Source organism: Columba livia, chromosome 1 (assembly GCF_036013475.1).
Source record: "Columba livia isolate bColLiv1 breed racing homer chromosome 1, bColLiv1.pat.W.v2, whole genome shotgun sequence".
NCBI lineage: Eukaryota > Metazoa > Chordata > Aves > Columbiformes > Columbidae > Columba > Columba livia.
Genome location: NC_088602.1, coordinates 64,943,785 through 64,964,479, shown reverse-complemented (window position 1 = coordinate 64,964,479; position 20,695 = coordinate 64,943,785).

Below are 20,695 nucleotides of genomic sequence, written 5' to 3'. Positions count from 1 at the left end.
CCAACCCAGGCAACCCCAAATCAGTAGTTTGGGGACACGGGTGAGAGGAGGAGTGAGGGGGAAGTGTTCCTGGAAGCTTGGGGGAGAGTGGGGACATGGGGGAGGCAGCTGAGGTCATGGGGGAGACAGCGATCTCCATGAGCCTTGCTGGTCATGCAGTGGCTTGCCTAGTTGTTTAGAAAACTGTATCTAAACATATATCCCTTCTCCTACAGAACAACAGTTATAGAGATGGCTTGCCGAGGGCTCAAATATAAATCAGTGTCTGATGTTAAGTATCTTAGTTAGTCCTCTTACCAACATTTCTTAATGTAGCTAGTACTGTTTGCAAAAGCATAAACAACTCTTGTGTTGAGTGTAGCTACAGCTGTTGCAGGAGGGTCCTGGTGTATCAGATTGGTCCCACTTAACTTTAGGCTTCTCACTGGGGGAGAAGCCCTTCAGCATTGCGTTGCTAATGTGTTTTTCCATTAGCTAGAAAGCAGGGGTAAGGGGACTACAATCCTAACTTAGTATGCCTGGAGTTGTATGGCATGCATATGGACCTGAAGACATTGGATTAAACTGTGGAGACTTCATCCAGAAAAAATGTAGTTTAGTCATGCATTTTGTTTCCTTGTTGGAGTTGAAGAAAAAAAAAAAGTAATATACATACGTTATTGGAAAAATTCCTAATTCCTAATATACATACGTTATTGGAAAAAATGAGCCAAGCTACCAAGCTTTGTTTGTTTTTAATAAAACTGTTACAGGTGAGGTATTTCATCTCCTGTGGTAAAACCTCAAGAAACCATCTTCTGGGGTTTTCTCAAGGAGTTAAGCTGGTAGTGGCATGTGGAAGAGTTACCTTAAAAGCAGGTAATACTTGAGTCAAGGTGCAAATGCATTTTGTGTTCTTTCAGCTAGATTAGTCATGCCAAATGAACCATTGTAGTACAGATAGCTGTGAACTGGCTCCTCCCCTAGATTACTTGGAAGCATGACATGAAGCCAACAAGTTGTATTAATCTATTTTAACATGCCCTTATTTCATTAAAAGGCATTTTGCAAACCAATGGTAGGACTATCAAGAGGTGATGATGTAAGTCAGCAGATCTGTGTCCACACGTGTCTGTGCATCAATGCAGGTAAGTTGCTGAAGCTTATTGCTGCCAGTCTAAAGCAGCCAGCCTATAGAATGCATCCTTGCATCAGTCCTTATCCATTAAGAGACATTTTGGAAAGTTAAATGTTTCTAATCTCCAGAATAATTTGGTTGCTAGGGCTGTATCTAGAGCTAGCTTTAGCTGAAGCAGTGGGCATTTCCCCAGCATTTTTCCCCTGAAGCTTGAGGCCTTTCACTTTTGCAAGCTGGCTGTTGAGCTCTGTGAGATATTTCACTTGGCAGTTCCTTAGAGGGCCTGAGAAACTGGTGGCAGAGTGGACATAAATAATGGATACCTCTTTCTGAAGCTGAGTCTGGTGGGTTTTGCTTTTAAAGAGATAAAGGTTGTCTGCAGCATTTGTTGGGGCACAGAAGTCCTTTGGGACAGTTCATACTAAGGAGATGCTGTCCTTGTTACTAGTTTAAATAGAGAAAAAATTAACTATGCGGGCAATGAAGATGTTCTCTGTTCACTGGACATAAACCTGCATGACATAAAGCCTCGAAGTACCAGAAATATATTTGTAACACCTGGATATATAATGGCATTTATATTTGCTATTTCTTTTCCTCGATACCTATCGCATATTATCTTACTATGGGTATATCTTACAAAAGTAACTCTGTGGCAGTTTGAGAGACTATAATCAAAGGGATGCAGGAAGCTCCTGCTGGTTCAGCTGCCTCCCACAGTAGGACTGTTCACTACCAACCTCTCTCTTCTGCCTCTCGAAACTTCCCCATCAGTCGCAGATGGGCTGTGGGGGAACAGACGGCAGGTGCTGTAGCTGCCACCCTGTTCAGTCTGCAGCTGCACAGTGGGGGCTGTAGCACTGGTAAATCCGCAGCCTTTTGAAGCTGCTGGCAGTTCTTCCCTCAGCGTGGGGATGTCGCAGAGATGCTACATCATTTCATCTGCCTGTGGTGTTTATACAGGTTATACTTTCATGTGTGAATAAACAGCATGAGCTGAGCTATGGATGAAACTGGAGTGCTTAGGAGACTTTTCCATTTAAGTGGTGCCAAATACCTCGTATAGCAGATGTGGCTAATTAGAGTATGTTATTAATCTTCAGCCACTGATAGAAATCAGTTGGATCAACACTGAACAGCTGCTGCAGCAAACTACTGCAGAGGGGTTGCTGCAAAATTATTCTATCTGTTCTTAGGATGTATCATTTGTTAGGGATGTTTTTTCATTGCAAAATGGGTAATAGCTCACCATACTATATCCCAAAAAGTATATATTTTTAGGGCTGTATAGTATGTCACTGATAGCTGTCAGAGTGATGGAAGTATTAGGCTTTTGCGTTTTAACCTGAAATTTTTTCACCTTCTAAAGTTTGTTTCAAGTTCCTGCAGCAATCTCAACTTCCTCTTAGCAAATTTTTTGTTTCTGGGATAAGCAAAGTGATCCTCAGAAGAGACCACTAAAAGAAAAAAAAGAGTCCAACTGAAAACACAGATACTCTTGTCCACAAAGGTCCAAAGTCTTCCATATTTTAAAACAAATCCCTTCCTTAAATTCATCACAAAAATGCAAAACAGCAAATAAACAGGTAATCTGTGTTTGACCTGGAAGATGTACACCTTCAGCAATGGCATCGCTCCACAGTGCCCACATCTGTAAAGTGCTGGGCAGCTCTCAAAGGTGTGTGTGTATGCAAGAGAAAGGTGGTAGTAGACTTTCTCCACTGTTTATATTTGTGGGGCTTAAACAAGAGGAGAAAACCCATATCTTTTCCCTGATCTGGAGTATATTTGTCTGAAGTCATGTCTGAAAATGGGCTAGTGCAGATAAATAGAGGCTTCTGCTACCCACACTGAGAGACTGTGCTTTTTAATCTGTGATCTACCAGTTGTACAGAATGACAGTAATTATTTTTTGCATTGTAGCAAAGTTTAAGATTTAACCTCTCAGAACAAATAAAAACTTGAAGAATTCTAAATTAAAATAGGATTCATTCTAGACCAGAACACCCTGGCCGAAAAGAGAGCAACTGGTTTTCCACTAGGTAGCAAAGACCTGCTATGAAAATGTCTTGCTGATGGTGCTTGGCAAAGCACAGAGATCTCAGAAGTGTGGTGCTGTGCATCTTCATTCACCTCTTCTGCACCCATCCCCTTCTTTTCTGGCTACTTCACTCCCCTCTATTTTTTTTCCTTTTCCTGTTTTTCAATAGCTTGAATTGCACAAATATTGATTAATAGATCTATACATCTCAGAGTGATCTATACATCACTCTTCAAGTGAAGAGATCTCTTTATTAAGAATTAAATAGAGAAACTAAGCGTAAGCTTTCCTCTTCCACTTTAAACTTCAAGAGTGGAAGAACAAACATTGCGTTGATGATAAAGGTCTCTACATACAGCATTCTAATTATAACATAGACAAGAGCACTTAGATTTGGTAGGCAAATGTAGAAAAAGACCACACTTTCTCCTGAATTATTTTAGGAATGTGTATCTTAAAGGCAATGCTGTGAATAACAGACCAGTTTGTGTAAGAAATGCTAAGCATAGTTGACAGGAATTCCATGGATTATTCCATTATCAGTGTCAAAACGAGTACCTTTTACAAGGGGTCCTGAATGGGAGTTCTGGCTAACCTGAATGCTCACCTCATCCTCTTTTGTGGATGAGTCCCATTTGATCCCCATGCAGATGAATCCAAATTCTGGAAAACTTTGCCTCACATCCTATTAGAACTAGAAGATTGTAACTTTACAGATGACTCATCATTTTGAAAGTTCACTTCCCTACACACCCTTCAAATTGAATGTCTGATGTAAAGAGAAGGGAAAAAGTAAGTAACCCACCTCAAACATGCCAGCACACACAATGACTAAGTAGTACATGGAAACAGCTCCTTTTTTTTTTATCACTGAATTATTTTAGTGTTCCCTCTTCCACATGAGTGCTCTTCAGAGGTCCTTTTCCAATGCCTGGTTTACATCCCGCTGACCTCTATAGCAAACGCATTTTACTTTAGTGAGTTGGTGATTAAGAATTACTACTTGGAGAATATTGCTTTTCTTCCCTAGCAATAATTGCCTTTCTTTTTAGAAAGGAATTATTACCATACGCTATGGAGCTGTTGTTGCCAGGATGACTTTCTATGGTCTTTTATGGCCTCATGAAGGTTTCACCTGCTGTTTTGACTTGAGGTTGAACAAAACGACAAGGAAGTGGAGTTTGATTAATTGGGAGTGGAGGAAACGTATTAGGCTCTCAAAACTTCTGCTGACAACATTGCTACTACTACTGGCTGTAGCTTGGTATTGCTAAATCACAGTCGGTATCCCATAATATCAGGTAGTGTCCAAATAAGAAAGGATGTAGCTCCTTACCTACCGTCCCTACACTCTTTGTAGCCTACTCAAATAGTGGCAGCCAGGCAGGGATCATATATTTAAAATAGGTCAAATATATGTATACGCATACAAAAAAATAAAAGGGATGCCACTTTTGGCCAGATATTTTCCTACTTTTCCCTCATAACTCACTATGACTCTCCTAGGAGCCGGTCAGCTAATATAAAAATTTTCTAGAACATTTGGCATTCATGAAATTTCAAATAGCATTAAAGGGCTATTCTTAGCCTAAATCTTCAAACCTACATTCTTAAAACCTTGTTTAAACAACACAATTTAATCCAGGCTAATCTGATCTAACATTCCTAGGAAGGATCTTAAACCCAACCTAATCAATGAATATATGTGAACATCAGTGTGTACTGCAAGGCTGACCACAAGGCTTTAGCTGCCAACTTGCATTTAGATCCTGGGTTTGACACCTAGCTACCATAATGATGAGTTCTACAGAAAAGCTTCTACTTTATGTGTTCCTACACTAACATTTACAAAACAATTGCAGAAAAAAATCTCTGTTAAAAAAAATACATTTGAAATTTAGTCTTATTTTTCAGTGTAATTTTAACTATGGACTAGTTAAAAATTTCACTAAGCTTGTTGCTCCTTATAATCTGCTTTTTGATTTGGGAAATGTGAAGAAAAAAAAAAGGCAATAGTTTTTATAAGATACTTAGGTTCCTATGTTTCGTCATAACAGCAGTGTTACCCCTACCCATACAGAGCATCTCTAGATTCCCTACAGTTGCTTACCAAATTGCTTCCAATTCCCATATAAGAATGGGAAATACTGCTGAAAAATATACCCAAAATGCATAAGCCTGAGGAAATAAGAGTTACATAAATGCTGTATGAGTTGTCCACGTTAACACAGGAAAACTGTGAATCAGTAGGAAATATAATGTACATTTTAACGAACATTTTAAAAGATTCAAGCAAATCCTCATTAAATATTCCATCCTACAATCTTAAATATGGAATTTATGTGGGATTCAAATATTTGCTAATTTTAGAGGTTTTGACTAATGTCTTTAAATAGCAGCAGTTTTTTCACTCCCATGAAGGATAACTTCGCATTTGCTAGCTGTCTCGTTTTTTTTTTTTCTCCACCCCATGGCTTACAATGACAATGTGGCAATTCATGAATGAGTGGGTGACATTAAAGGTCTATTTGTGTTTGCTGGCTCAATCCTGCATCTAACAGAAGGCATTTATTAGTTCTGTTGTTAGAATAATTGTTTCTTTAATGACACAGTGACGCTGTATCTGATTGTGCAGAGAAGCGAAAAAGACAGCTGATGGAATTACAGTGCAAATTACAAATTGCAGTCTCACAGGCAGCTAATAATAAAATTTTAGGGTTTTTTTTTCCTGAAAATTGCTCTGTATTACACTAATTTATGTACATTGCTTCTACTGTACTCCAGAGCTGTGATTAACTAGAACTTCCTTATGATTAACCTTAGCCACACGTTCTTCATGTCAAGAGCAGGAATACATTTGGTGCTGGTGTGCATTTGCCAACTCATATTTTATCAGCAGCAGTATTAGCATCTTCATTGCGCAGGATCTACAGGATTAATACATTCATCAAGAAGTTAAATGACACTATCAGTTACTCCTTTCAGTCTTTTTCTAGTCAAAGGAAGCAACAAGGGCTTTCTGAACATAAGTACTTTTAAGCCAACATAAATTTTTATGGTAATTACTCAATAGAGAGCCAGAGTTCTCCATCATTGGCACACCACAAACCATGTCACAGCAAACTATGGCAGAGCAGACCAGTCGTTAGTGCACAGATTACAGAATCACTTCAAGAAAGTACTCAAACCAACTTTTATTTCTTTCATTATATTCTGATAATTGCAAACTGAGACAGACATAGCTTCAAAAGAGCCATATTAATGTACAAGTCCTGTACCTCTGTGACAATAACCAGCTGCCTCTCCGTGAGCTGCCACCAAGTACTCCATGCCTCAACACTTAAAGAGCTCTTAATCCAGGACAAAAAGTACCTTCCTTGATTTGGAAACGCTAAAACACTCAAGAAGAAAGTTTGATATTTTGGGATCCTGGCCGTCAGCAAAGCCCTAAAGTAGCAAACCAGCACCTGGAGGCGGCTTTATGCACGATTCTTGACACCACATTTGATGTCACACCTATACAGGCTAAACCAGGCTTCCAGAGGAAAGACACCGATTCCCTCTGTTCCTTCCCCATCCTACTCCCAAATATCTGCACCCACAGCCTCTTACACAGGACCGACCAGGTGAGGCCCTTCAGCCCACTAACCCAACTGAAAGCCAAGCTGCCACAGCCTGTGAGGTGACACTGGGCATTAGGAAAAATTTCTTTGCAGAAAGGGTTGTCAGGCATTTGGAACAGGCTGCCCAGGGAAGTGGTGGAGTCACCATCCCTTGAGGGGTTTAAAAGACATGTGGATGAGGCTCTTAAGGACATGGTTTAGTGTCAGAGTGCAGTTATGGTTGGACTTGGTGATCTTAAGGGTCTCTTCCAACCAAAATGATTCTATGATTCTATGAATTGTGGTCCAGCTGAGGACTTTGGTGCCTGAGGAGTTTAATTCCACCTCAGGGTCAAGGGCAGCCAATCAGGGATTTTATAAAAGCACTTGGACAGTAGGAAGTATTTAAGAAGCAAAAGCCACAAAGGGACTTGGCTCTTGTTTTCTCCAAAGGTATTGGGAAGATCACACATGGGGATATGGAGTCTGTTCTTTGAGGAGGGGTAACAGGGCAATGGATCTTGTACTAGTTAAGCTAAAGTAAATTTGTTTCAAATTCCGCAGTCATTCTCATCGGATCTCTTTTCAAATCTATTCCTTTTTCGTCTTCTCCTAGGAATTCTACAGCTTTGTTTCCTCACTTCATGTAGCAGCATAACCTGTTAGGCACTCTACACAAATAGATATTGATGTTCACACTGGGCAGTTTGCAGAGGAATATTAACACTTGGCAGCTTAGATGACTGGTCGCCTGCAACATTCTTTGCAAGCTATTCAGCAGTCATTAATGGGAAAGAAAAGGAACATTGATCAAAAACCAGATGATTAAGCAGAAAACTAACACCTCCCTAGTTTTTACTCCAAGAGTTATATTGAGCTTCTCCCGAGCTCAGATTGTCAAAGAATGGGAAACAAAGCTCAGAACCCATCAAGCTAACCTCTGCTCATAAAAGATTTAAAAGAAACTAGTCAGAAAGCAAGCAGTGAAAATTTAAGTTGAACTAAGTCCTCCTTACCAAATTTTTGTTGCTTCAACAAAACAAACAAACCCAAAACAAACAAACCAATCCAGAAGTAGTCAAACGTTTAAGACAACAATAAAAGAACTTAGTAAAGGTGTATAAAAGCTCCCTTTTAAATTATGTGTATAAACTCTAGTACAACTGGCTTCTGCTTTACCAGAGTATGAACAATAACGATAACCTTCAGTCAGAGCCCCTAAATGCTGGTTTGAATTTAAGAACTTGGTTTATTGTTGTTGTTGGTTTTGTTTTTTTAAATCACCATGGAAAGCATTCCATTCTTCAGCACTTTTTTATGTGTAAGAGTTTTTCTGTATTTGTTTTCTTTCGTTCTTTTCTAATGAATTCAGTATTTAAAAAGGGTCAGAGCTGGAGCACGTGCTGCTCAAGAAGACTCTGCCATCTGCAATTAAACAGTTTATATCAAAATTTTCCAAGCTGGACATGGGGATTTCCTCATGCTATTTAATGAAAGATACACGGCTAAATCTCCTTCACTGTTTTGAAAGTCTCAAGTTGATCTTTTCTACAGAATCTAGATCTCCCACATACATTTGCCATTTTAAGCTGTCCTCTTTACAAGCTTTGCTGAGATTCCAGAAAGTCCCTTCCTATGCAAATACCCCAGCGTTTCGGTTACACTGCAGTTTACCAGCAGTGAGTGTCAAGCTGCAACAGCAGCAGCACACAAGGCAGTAACTGCAGCTGGTGTTGTGGTGTTCTAAGGAATAGGCTGTGTGCTGATACCAACCCAAAAGGAGCAACACTTATGCAGAAAGAAATGCATTATGCCAGCAGTAGCCCACACTGATGTGATGGCACCTGAGCAAGACTTTTAACTGTCTTTGTATCGTTTATCTTTCTGAGCTTTCGCGGAAGGGACAAACCCCTGGGTGTTTGAAGCTGGTTTGTTGACATGATGAGAAATGGTGGTACTGTAAATTCACAGGAACTGGGAGGGGAGACAAAAAAAGGCAAACTCTGAATAACTCTCAGTCCAAAGGCATAGCTTTCTCTAACACTGTCTAGAGTGTTCCTGCCAACTACTCAAGCCCTGTGGTTCTTACTGTAACGGGTACATACTCTGGGCCCCTAAACTGTTTTTTCCTCTGTACTCAGAAGCTCTCCACCGAGAAAAAGACAATGCAGCATTATGAATCCTGCAGAAGAATTACAGACTCTTACAGCCAAGGAACAGACTCCTTTGAGTTACACAACTCTAAAGCCCAGCTAACATACATTAGCTCCCAGGTACTGCAACATGACAGAGCTCTGCCAGCCCACGTGCTCCTTGCCACCGATGTACCAGTCCTTTGCCAGCCCCCTCGCACCAGGTGAAAGCCCTCAACCTCTTCTGAGCTCTGGTTCCAGTGTTATTCTGATGGGATGAAGCACCAATTGAAATTGCTGTGCTGACCAAAAAAAAAACAGGTGAGCATTTTCTGCCAGGTGAGAATTGTCTCACCAATTCTAGTCTAAGAGATAGAGGTGGTTCAAGAGAAGGGCCAAAGCTATGTGGCTGCAAGCAGGGCTGGAGGGACTGTGTTGGGGCTGATGGAGAGCGGCTGGACTGTCCCTGCTGGCAGTGGCAAACTGGTAGTACTCCTCAGATGTACTGTGCAGGTGTACCCCAGTGCTTACACGTGCTCTTGGCGCATCTTAAACACCATGTAGTATAGATCAGTTTAAACCTTTTTTACTGTCATTCCCAGGCTCGTGGCCGTTGTTTTCTTTGTGGTTTCCAGAGTTCTCTTAATGCCAGAATTCACACAGATGTATTTTGCAAGTATAATTTGTGTGCCTTAAATTTGTGTCTTCTTTATGCTAATGCATTTTCCATCTAGCCCAGCTTTTCCTGCCTGTGAGGGCTTCTGTCTTCTGCTTCCCAAGACAAGTGAAGCGTCGCCTCTCCTGAGACCAGCAAATGCTTCCAATACAGTACTTGGCAAATAGCAACTAATGAAATAGTGACCTGATAAAAAAAAATGATTGTGTAACTGAACATGTAAATGAAGCAGTTGGTCACTTAACCATGCTCAGAGAGTAAAAAGCACAAGGAGATCAGCCAAATTAGAACAAGATGGAATGAAGACATCCTAACCGCTTAAGTATGCTTGCTTGTAAATGACAATGGAGCCTTGCTAGCCAGAACCTGCTGTACCAGAAAACTATTTTAGCTGAATATCAGCCTCCTACTGTGTGGAGTGATTGCCACCAGAAGGATTTCTGTGATTTGTTTTGAAGTTATTGTTTCTTTGCTTTGTCCTATGCCAAAACTCCTTTTTTTTCTTTTTTTGTTAATCCACAGAGTACATGATATATCCAGAAAGCAAGCAAACACCACATTGCAGTAATATACCCTTTCAAATAATGACATGCTACCAAAACACTCTGATTGGAAAGATTCCACTGACTTATACATAAAGATGAGGCTTTATCCTTACTGTTCCATTTACCACCACACACACCTTATGGTCACACCTTCCATCACTTTAGTGCAAAGGTGGCTCTGCAGATGGATTCTTCTTTCCAGAAATAAGCATCTCCGCATCAAGATGGTTAACCCATTACAAGACAGTACAGTTCATGTGCATATAAGGTTTTAGAGCTCAGATATTCTGCCCTTAAGAGCTGGAATGTTTCATATATTTTGGGCAGAAATGTTTTTATTCCCTCCTCTGTATTAGCTGTTTTATAATGGTCTTGCAAAGACAGTGAATATGCATTCCAGAAAGATCAAGAAGGAGAAGCAAGCTGAAGCATGGATCCAAAGTCAAACACAAAGAGGTCTGAAAATGGGGGGTGAAATTGCACAGTGAGCATCAGAGCTGCACCCAGGCTGCAATACCAAGGCAGCAGTCGTGTTTTTCCTAGCAGAATCGCTCTGGGCATGGACTTGAGACTCTCAGTTCCTCTGCTCTTAGTGGAGAGAGGCTGGTGCTTCAAGGAGTGACGCAAAAGGAGGGAGGCTCCTGCTCCCTGGAGTTTCCCCTGAGTCAGGGCCACATCTCAGATGCCACTCACAAATAGGGCGGGGGTCACAAAAAAATCAGTGTTCTAATAGCGGTTCCTTAAATCCATAGATACAGGAAATCTCAATAGGTTACACTGTCAGTATGAATTTCTGCTTGCTTTAACATCCATCTGGAGGTCTCACCCTCACAAGATTAAAATTGTTTTGGAACAAGAGGTTTTGATTTTCTTCCACTGGCTCAAGACACCTCCATCTGTGTACAGTGTAGGCTGGCAGCCCCAGCCAGACTCATTTTCTCTAAGAGTCCTGCCAGCAAACCAGGGCTGGAGCCCCTGGGGACCATCACCAGAGGAGATGGGCAGCAGGGCCTCCAAGTGCTGTCTCCTTACAGCTGTTTGCATCCCCCACCTGCTCCCCGCTCACCTGCAAAGCAACTTACATGCACAAATGCAGGAATTCATTCTCAGAGGAGCTTCAGTGATGATATGACATTTTGTGAATCGGTGCTGAGTTTTAATTGTCTATTCAGGAAAAAAAAAAATCTCTTTGAAGAAAATTTGTTTCACTTCTGCTTTTTTTTCAAAATTAAATGCATTTCTTTTCAGCTTTCTGTTTTGGTATTTCCTTGAAATTTACTTTCTAGTAAATTAAATATGAATGACACTGCTCAAAGCAGAAGTAATCACGTATTTTAGGTCAAACCAAGTATTTCACTTATTCTGAAATTCTTTTTCTCAAACCTTTGGATTTCACCAGTAATTTCTGAAAGGTTTCTGCTTTGATGCAGCTTAAACTTATTTTTTCCTTTCATCTTTTTCTGAACTATCTGTGATTCAAAATATCCATTATCTTTGCTATTCTACTTCCAGGTAACGAATAACCAGGACCTGCTTTCAGATAAGATTTTGTCATTTCTGCTAATTTTATGCAGAGATTCTTCATTTTCTGATAAAAGAAAATGAAGAATCTCTGCATAAAATTAGCAGAAATTTCATTTTAGCAGAAATTTCATTTTCTGATAAAAGAAAATGAAATATTTTAGATCCTTCATGTCAATAACAGCTGAATGTCAGCAGGCAGATACTGCTTATGATATGTTTTATAGAAAGGATGGTTCCAGCATGTTATCTAAAGTTGAGCCAAAAAGTAAAAGGACGTGAGAGGAGATGAGGTGTCTTTAGGAATGCATTCATTTCAGAGCTAGCTTCAAAGCATTTTTGCTGTCACTTAAAGAGAAGTGGGAATTTGCTGTCCAGAAATCCTCAGGAGATTAATTTTAGACATTCAAACTCATGTTATTCCAGGTGAAGTTAGTGGTTTGCTTATTCAAATTTTTCCATGAACTCAGTTCTTGTCACTGTGCAAGTCTGACACTCCAGGACAAACCACTCTGGCTATTTAGAAAAACCTGGTAATCAGGAACACCACCAGCATCTTTCTCACACAGTTCCTCTCTCTTACAAAGTTCATTCCTATACACCCCACCACGGGCACACTACCCCAGGAGCTGGCTGTGTTTTCTGCTCTTTTAAGGGGCCATTATTTTGTGCAGAGGAGTGTGTGGAACATAATATAAACTTTGGATGTCAGTGTGTACACTGTAGGCACTGGGTCTCGTGACTCAAGAGGACTGACGCAGCACTCTTATTATGGAATGCAGCACACTTGAAAAAAACCCATATTTTGCTAATACCTGTTACACCTAAATATCTAATATGAAAGAAGAAAAAAGGAATTGTTATCTGAAAGAATTTTACATCTGGAAGTGATTTTTAAAGCTAGTATGTATGCCACAGACTTCAAAAAGAAGCTAAAAATAGTAGACAGATGGTCAGTCACCAAATCAGATGTAATCAGAATATAGAAAGATGATTTCTCATATTCCCTCTTCACAGCTTTTAATGTAGATACTGGACTTGACAAGCTGTTAATCTCCTCTGATGAGTGCTTACAATAGAGCTGGGAGCTCTGAGCACTGCCAGACCTAGCAGAACTTGTATTTTTCTGCACACTTAGTTCTATCAGCCACTGTTCTTGAAGTGCCTCGCTTGGTCATTTGCATTCCCCTTCCTGTGCCCATGATTTGACAGTGCAGTAAATCCAGCATTAGGGCTCCTGTGTCAAAATTGCTGCAGCCACACAATGTAAAGTGCTCACTTACAGTGAACTTTTGCTGCCAAGTCAAGTTTTCACAGCTAATTTGCTGTACTGGCAGGGTTGTTTTTTTGGTTTTGTTGTTTTTTTTGGGGGAATGGGTTGTCTCTTTTGAGGGGAGTAGGTGTTGTTTGTTTGCTTTTCCTTGGCTTTGGGTTTTTTTTTTTGTTTTGTTTTTAGGTTTTTTAATAGAAGATCCAGTATCATCTGTTCGTGCCACTGGAGCTTTAAGCTGCGTCATCTGTCATCTCCTACAGGCAGCCTGGAGGCAGCACAAATCCTATGTCACCCTCTTCCTGACCCCATGAGGCTGGGACCGTGTCTTTGGCCTAGTATGTTCAACACCAGCTTAGCACACCACGTTTTCCGCTGCATGTGTATAGCTCAAGACTGGGTGCCTTTCAGCAACAAACTTGCTGTTCTGGTTTTCATTTTCATTTCCCCAGGAGGTTTTGAAGCAAACCACTTCATCCCAGCAGCACTGGGGAGGGAATGCGGTAAACAAAGCAGGATGCGGGGCTACTGTTACTGGAGTCGGGGAAAGCCTCCCTCTTCATTTCCCCTCCCCTTGGCTTTATTTTAATATTTCTGCTGTCCTATATTGCCACATAACTTCACCCAAGTCAGAAGCCCAGTGAAACCCACCTTGCAATGGCTTCTGCAACTTGTCCTGGCTACGCTGCCCTGCCTCCCTGAAGGATGGAGCTGTGGCTGAGCCCTGCCGTGCTGCCAGGGCTTGGCAGCTGTACGCAAGCTATGAGCAATAAGGGCGCAGCTGGACAAGACAGCCTACCTGATCCAACAGCTCCTTGTTTCCAAAGGAGAGAGACCTGCCTTTTGCCTGCTCTTCCCCAACATACAATCTCATCGTTGCCTGACCCTTCAGTGCATGGACCCAGTTCCCCGCCACAGACCCAGCAGTGATTCACTTTTTCGTTGTAGAGTTATTTTTCTGCTGTCTTAACGAAATAAGTCATCTGAGAGAAGGGCATGTAGCAAATACTTGACAGGCTGGGTAAGAACGGACTGGCGCAGCAGCATCTTCCTCAACAGATTGAGCCTGTGCTGTCTAACCACACTTTCACTGTGCTCCACCAGCAATACTATTTCCTAGAAATAGTAAGGGGCTCTCACACTATGAGGTAAGTACAGACTAAGAAATCTTGAGCCAGGACGTAACTCTGGATCTGTAAAAGGTGAGAGAAACACAAGTTTTTGATCATCTGTCTGTGCTTGTCCCCATCCTGGGACCTGTGCTACTGCCAAAGGAACCGTGTTAATGTTTAACTGGCATGTTTTTCCAAGGGGCAGGATAGACATTTTCAATGCACTGTAACTGCTCAACACATTACCTCTCCCTGCCATCAGGGCCCTCTGATAGGAGCCCCTTACAGTCCGTATTGCTCTGTCTAACCCTGGCCTGAAGCTGTCTGTTTCACTGGAAATCCAGAAGAGATAAATTTCGTCCTGCCGTCTTGTGACTCTTCACTACTTCATTTCCTTCTCAGTGAGATTTAAGCTGTCAGAGATTTCTGAATTTCCATGGCGATGCAAGATCTCATACTGTAGATCTATAGCCACATGCTGGGAGACAGCTGATTTCAGACAGGTTGTTTCTGGCTCTTCAGTTTCCACAAATGAGCTGGAGAATCTGGCAGTGGAAAATAACACAACTGCCCATCTAAACTACAATAAACCCTAATGGCACCGCCAAGTTTTTCAAGGGCACTTCCACAGAGTTTTATGCCTCTTTAAAGGCCCTTCAGTTTTAACACAGGGGCTGGTCCTGGTTGGGGGGTGAGCAGGGCCTCCAGGATCACCATGGCAGGCTGGGCCAGGTTTCAGCTGTCCATGGGGCCTGTGGGCTCCTTCCCTGGCACCCCACCACCACCAAGGGCTGGGTGCCACAGGCTGACCCCCTGCCAATCTGCAGGGCTCACTGTGAATGGAAGAGGGTTCCCCCTCCCGGGCCTTTCTCCCTGGTTTTCACTCAAAAATGCTGTTGGGGAAGTAGCTCCCCTAAACTTTCCTCTGAGAGTTAATATTTTGCTGCCATTTTAGCAAAATTTTGGTGGATCACTGCTTTCTTTCCTACAAAACTGCTTTGAGATACCCAAGTGTTTTCCTCTTTGGTTACAAGCATGCCAATGCCCTACAGTTGCTGGCACCTGGTGAACGTGCACCTCCCAGCCATGAAATGACAAAAGCAATTAGTGCAAACATTATAAAAGACAAAAGCACTCCTCCTTGACCTGATTCCAGAGGGTGCCTACCCCAGTGCAGAGTTACCTTCAGTGAAGCAAGCCATACCCTGTGCAACTGGGCAGGTCTTGGGGGCTCCCTGTAGCTCCTTCTGTCTACAGGTGACAATGGGACAGAGTCCCAACCCAAAGGAAAGACACCCCCATCCCCTATGTTGGCTACATACTCCTCTAGACAACCTCAGAAAACCTTGCTAATGGTTTAAGATCGCAACGTCTCATCCAGGTTTCTTTTATTTCTACTATGATATGAGCCCCAGAAGATAACCATTCACCCAGACATGTGGCACTGCAGGACACAGTATACCAGTAGAGTCTACCTGCTCCAAGCCTTCTGCCAATGGGCCTGGGACCTTCCCCAACACAAGTTCTCCTAGGCCACATAAAAAGGTGGCTCCTAGCTCAGCTGTCAAAATAGAGCTAGAAAAGCTTATCAAAACCACTTCCTACTTGGAGCAAGACATACAGTCCAAATTACTCCTCAAGATACTGCATGCTCTGAGAAGCCTCCTCCAGATAAAAATAGATTGAAAAGATAGAAAATGTTTGAAGTGGTCCTAATCATCAGGATGCAAGCCAGGAGAAACAGATTGTCCCCTGTCAACTATTAACTATTAAGTAGAAGTTTGACTTGGATCAGCTTGGGTTTCAGTTCCCCCCACCTGGCAAACTTCATAGCTAGATCTCCTTTTCTTCAGGGATCTTGTTGCAGAGCAGATAGGACACTTCAGTCCTGTGCCAAGAATGTAGACACTGGCACATCTGGTAGAGTAGTAAACAGGGGCTTATGGATCTCAACAGAGCTGCCTAATCAATTTGAGTAGGGAAGGTGTAAGTCTTAGAACTAGGCTTGATACCTCTGACACATTTTCTTGTCCTGCTAGCAAGCTTTACTGTCATGTATTGGTCTCATATTTAGCTTTTCCCCATCCTAAGCCTGCAAAATTGAATTATAAAAGTCTGATATTTTATTGTCTTATCCAATAACTTGACATGAGCCTTCTAGCCCAATAGATCTCTTTTTTGTCAAAGCAGGAGAAGCAGAAACAAAGAGTAACAGCTGGCAACAGGTACCAAGCACCTCTGCTAAATCCCACCAGATTTGCACAAGAGGATTGTTGTATCCTGAGCTGCATAAAGAATGGTGTTGCATGAGCATATACCAGTTCCCACAGGCCTGCTTGCTACTCTTTTGCTCATCCACTCCCAGCACTTTATACGGGCGAATTTTAGTGCACATGAAAGCAGCTATCTTGGCCAATTCAGTGTTTGCAAAACATCTTGGCATTGCCACAAAAAGTGAACGTGGGAAGGGCTACACACAGCTTTGCCAGCTTTCTGTCAATGCAGGAGGGACACAGAAAAGGCTGTATTGCTTTTACTAAGCATCTTGCACAGACATGTTCACCCAGCAAACGTGGCAAGAAAGACAGATCACCTCTTGGAAGAATTCATCACAGCTGAAGCATTAGAGCTGTTCAACAGAACAGCATCAAGGGGCCTGAGCTTCACATTCACAAATATTTTAACGTATGGTCTGGTTTTGACCCTTTACATCCACAACCAAGGTAAGACGGGAAAACCATTGCACAAAATTGTGGATTTTTTAAATAATAAAAAAAAAAAACCACAAAGTCCTCTGCACAGGGACACTTTTTAAATACAGACAGCCAAAACACAGCCAGAAAAAAACCAGCTCCTGTTAGTGCTTGTATCACAAAGGTGAGGTCTCCTGTTTTGATCCAGCTTTAGCTACCATCTGCCACTTTTCCTCCTCGACCTTCTACTCCATCTGTAGCCATTTGAGCAGACAGCCCCCTGGGCCAGCACAGCTAGGCAGGGGGAAGAATGTGTGAGGAGCTGGGTTCAGTGCTCCAGACTTCACTGCTGGAAGCTTTTCCCCCCTCCCAAAGATGCTCTGAGCCACCATCTGCTCCGGGCTGAACAAAAAGGGAATTACAACAGAAACAGCTACTGAAGGATACAGCTCAATGTGACTGTGGCACCTTTCACCTACTTGGCTGCCTGGCTCCTTGTGACGGGTCCATGGCACAAACCCAAACTTGACTCAGAGCTGCTCCAAGAAATACTGGGAGTTTGTTAATTGGTGAAAAGAGAAGAGCAGCTGGACCCTGGGAATTTGGCAAATGGGTAGCTGGCCTCTGAAACAGAGATGGGAACCACTCACCTTGCTGTCAAATGGGGTGGGGAGCAGGGGGGTGAAATTACTGCCTTTATCCCTCCCTGGACTAGATGATCTTTTGAGGTCACTTCCAATCCCTAACATCCTGTGACTCTGTGGGCGCATGGCAAAGTGAAAAGTCATCTAAGCACATGTAGAAGTTTTAGTAAGACAACGTATGGTGAAAGTTTAAAAGCTTGCTGCTTTCCACCAAGAAGACTGTCTTCTACTGCTGTGGCTGCCTGACTCCAAGGAAAAGGTGTGTGGTTGGTACTGACACTGATTGCTCTGCTGTTTACTGCAGAGAAGAGGCGGTTGCCATCCCACAAAGGGAAAGCTGAAATCTTTATGCTGTCAATAGGAAACTGGAGGAAGGAAATATTTTACCACACATGATGAGTGGTAGAACGAGAAGGAAGTTGCCATCTTCAGCTCTGAAGCTGAATTCCAGCTTTACTGCTAGTGCTAAGCAGACTGGCATGCAGGCATTCCTGGCCAATGACTGAGTCTCTTCAGAAGTCACAGATTTGTTGGTACATGCCCATCGCAAACATCCATGATCTGATGGTGACTGCTTACCCATCTATCAAATGGTAGATGAAGACCTACTTCATCCAATTGTGTCATATTAAGATTGCTAGGTCATTAAAAATGGAAGCTTAACCCCAGATCTGCAGTGATAATGTCAGATGAGGATATTGTTGGCATTAGATTGCTTCTCCATCAGCATTCCATCCCTTCCAGATGGGTATTATTTGTACTTTGATATGTGCTAAGTCTTTAATTAGCATGCTCAGAGATTCATAGATGAAAAGATCTACGCAAGGCAAAAATAGTAACAATTATTATTCCGATGGCGCTCTTTTCCATTACTAACTGTTTAAAAATATGTATAACATGCTAAATATGGGTAGTTATTATTTCCTTTGTTTAACTTTCTTATTTCAATTCTTTGCAATATTTTTTTTTACTTCTTTTAGCTTTAGATCCTTGATATTCTCATCATGAGCTAGACCCTGTTGGGTTAAGTGATACACAGAAAAGGAGGAGATAGTTACTGAATGCCTTCTTTGTCTCTGTCTACTCTGCCGGAGGCTGTCCTGGGGAGCCCTGTACCCCTGAGACCCCGGATGAAGCCAGGTCAATGGAGGAGTTTGCTTTAGTCGATGAGGACTGGGTTAGGGAGCAATTAAATAGTCTGGACATCCATAAATCCATGGGTCCAGATGGGATGCATCCGCGGGTGCTGAGGGAGCTGGCTGAAGTCATTGCTGGACTGCTCTCCATCATCTTTGCCAAGTCTTGGGAAACGGGGGAGGTGCCCGAGGATTGGAGGAAAGCAAATGTCACTCCAGTCTTCAAAAAGGGCAAGAAGGAGGACCTGGGTAATTATAGACCGGTCAGCCTCACCTCTGTCCCTGGGAAAGTAATGGAACAGCTAATCCTTGGTGCCATCTCAAGGCATATCAAGGATAAGAGGGATATTAGGGACAGTCAGCATGGCTTCACCAAGGGTAAGTCATGCTTGACCAACCTCATAGCCTTTTGTGAGAATGTAACAAGATGGATGGATGTGATGTCAGAGCAGTGGATGTGGTCTACCTTGACTTCATTAAAGCCTTTGACACAGTCTCCCACAGCATCCTCACAGCTAAGTTGAGGAGGTGTGGTCTAGACAATAGACTAGTGAGGTGGGTTGCAAACTGGCTTAAGGAGAGAAGCCAGAGAGTGGTAGTCAATGGTGCGGAGTCTAGTTGGAGGCCAGTATCTAGTGGAGTGCCTCAGGGGTCAGTACTGGGGCCAATATTATTCAATATATTCATTAACGATTTAGACACGGGAATAGAGTGTACTATCAGCAAGTTTGCTGATGACACTAAGCTGGGAGGGGTGGCTGACACGCCAGAAGGCTGTGCTGCCATCCAGCGGGACCTGGACAGGCTGGAGAGTTGGGCGGGGAATAACCTAATGAAATTTAACAAGGGAAAGTGTAGAGTCCTGCATCTGGGCAGGAACAACCCCAGGTTCCAGTATAGGTTGGGAAATTACATATTAGAGAGCAGTGTAGGGGAAAGGGACCTGGGGGTCCTGGTGGACAACAGGATGACCATGAGCCAGCACTGTGCCCTTGTGACCAGGAAGGCCAATGGCATCCTGGGGTGTATTAGAAGGGTGGTGGTTAGTAGATCGAGAGAGGTCCTCCTTCCCCTCTACTCTGCCCTGGTGAGACCACATCTGGAATATTGTGTCCAGTTCTGGGCCCCTCAGTTCAAGAAGGACAGGGAACTGCTGGAGAGGGTCCAGCGTAGGGCAACGAAGATGATTAAGGGAGTGGAGCACCTCCCTTATGAGGAAAGGCTGAGGGAACTGGGTCTCTTTAGTTTGGAGAAGAGGAGACTAAGGGGGGACCTTATCAATGTTTATAAATATATAAAGGGTGAGTGCCATGAGGATGGAGCCAGGCTCTTCTCGGTGGCAAACAACGATAGGACAAGGGGTAATGGGATCAAGCTGGAACACAAGAGGTTCCGCTTAAATTTGAGAAGAAACTTCTTCTCAGTGAGGGTGACAGAGCACTGGAACAGGCTGCCCAGGGAGGTTGTGGAGTCTCCTTCTCTGGAGACATTCAAAACCCGCCTGGACATGTTCCTGTGCTACCTCACCTGGGCATTCCTGCTCCAGCAGGGGGATTGGACTGGATGATCTTTTGAGGTCCCTTCCAATCCCAAACATACTGTGATATGTGTGATACTGTGATAGTCACTGCCCCAGACCTTTGCAGTTGGATTGCAGTACAACAGATGATAGACAGTGATGAAGCACTGAGACAAATCTAGTTAGTGCAATTTGCAATAGCATCATTGTCCCACTGTGCCAGCTGGTGGGTACACATGAGGCTAGGTGGCATGACAAAGGGTGATTTTGAGGAGTGGTTGTAAGGAGGATCAGGAGTCCACTTTGATAATGCCTGCAGGGAATGGATTTCTCAGTGAAAGGGGAGAAGTCTCAGTGTTCCTCTTCATGAGCAGGACCACTCAGACAGGGACTACAACCACCCTGCCTTGTTTATCACACTTGCTGCTGCAGAGGGTCACATTTGCAAGGCAGAAGAGACACACATGCCTTATGAAACACTGTTTAATTACACTTTGCACAGAAAAAAAATGACAGAAACCGAGAGGTGTTCTTTCCAGTGTTCCTCAACATTTTTAGGAAAAGAATCACAGAAGATCATTTGTACAGCGGTGCCACAATGATTTGCATTTACAACCACAAAAAAAGGGGCCAAAGTCTGAAGGTTTGCCTCTTACTGCTACTTCTTTTTATTGTTTGCTCACATAG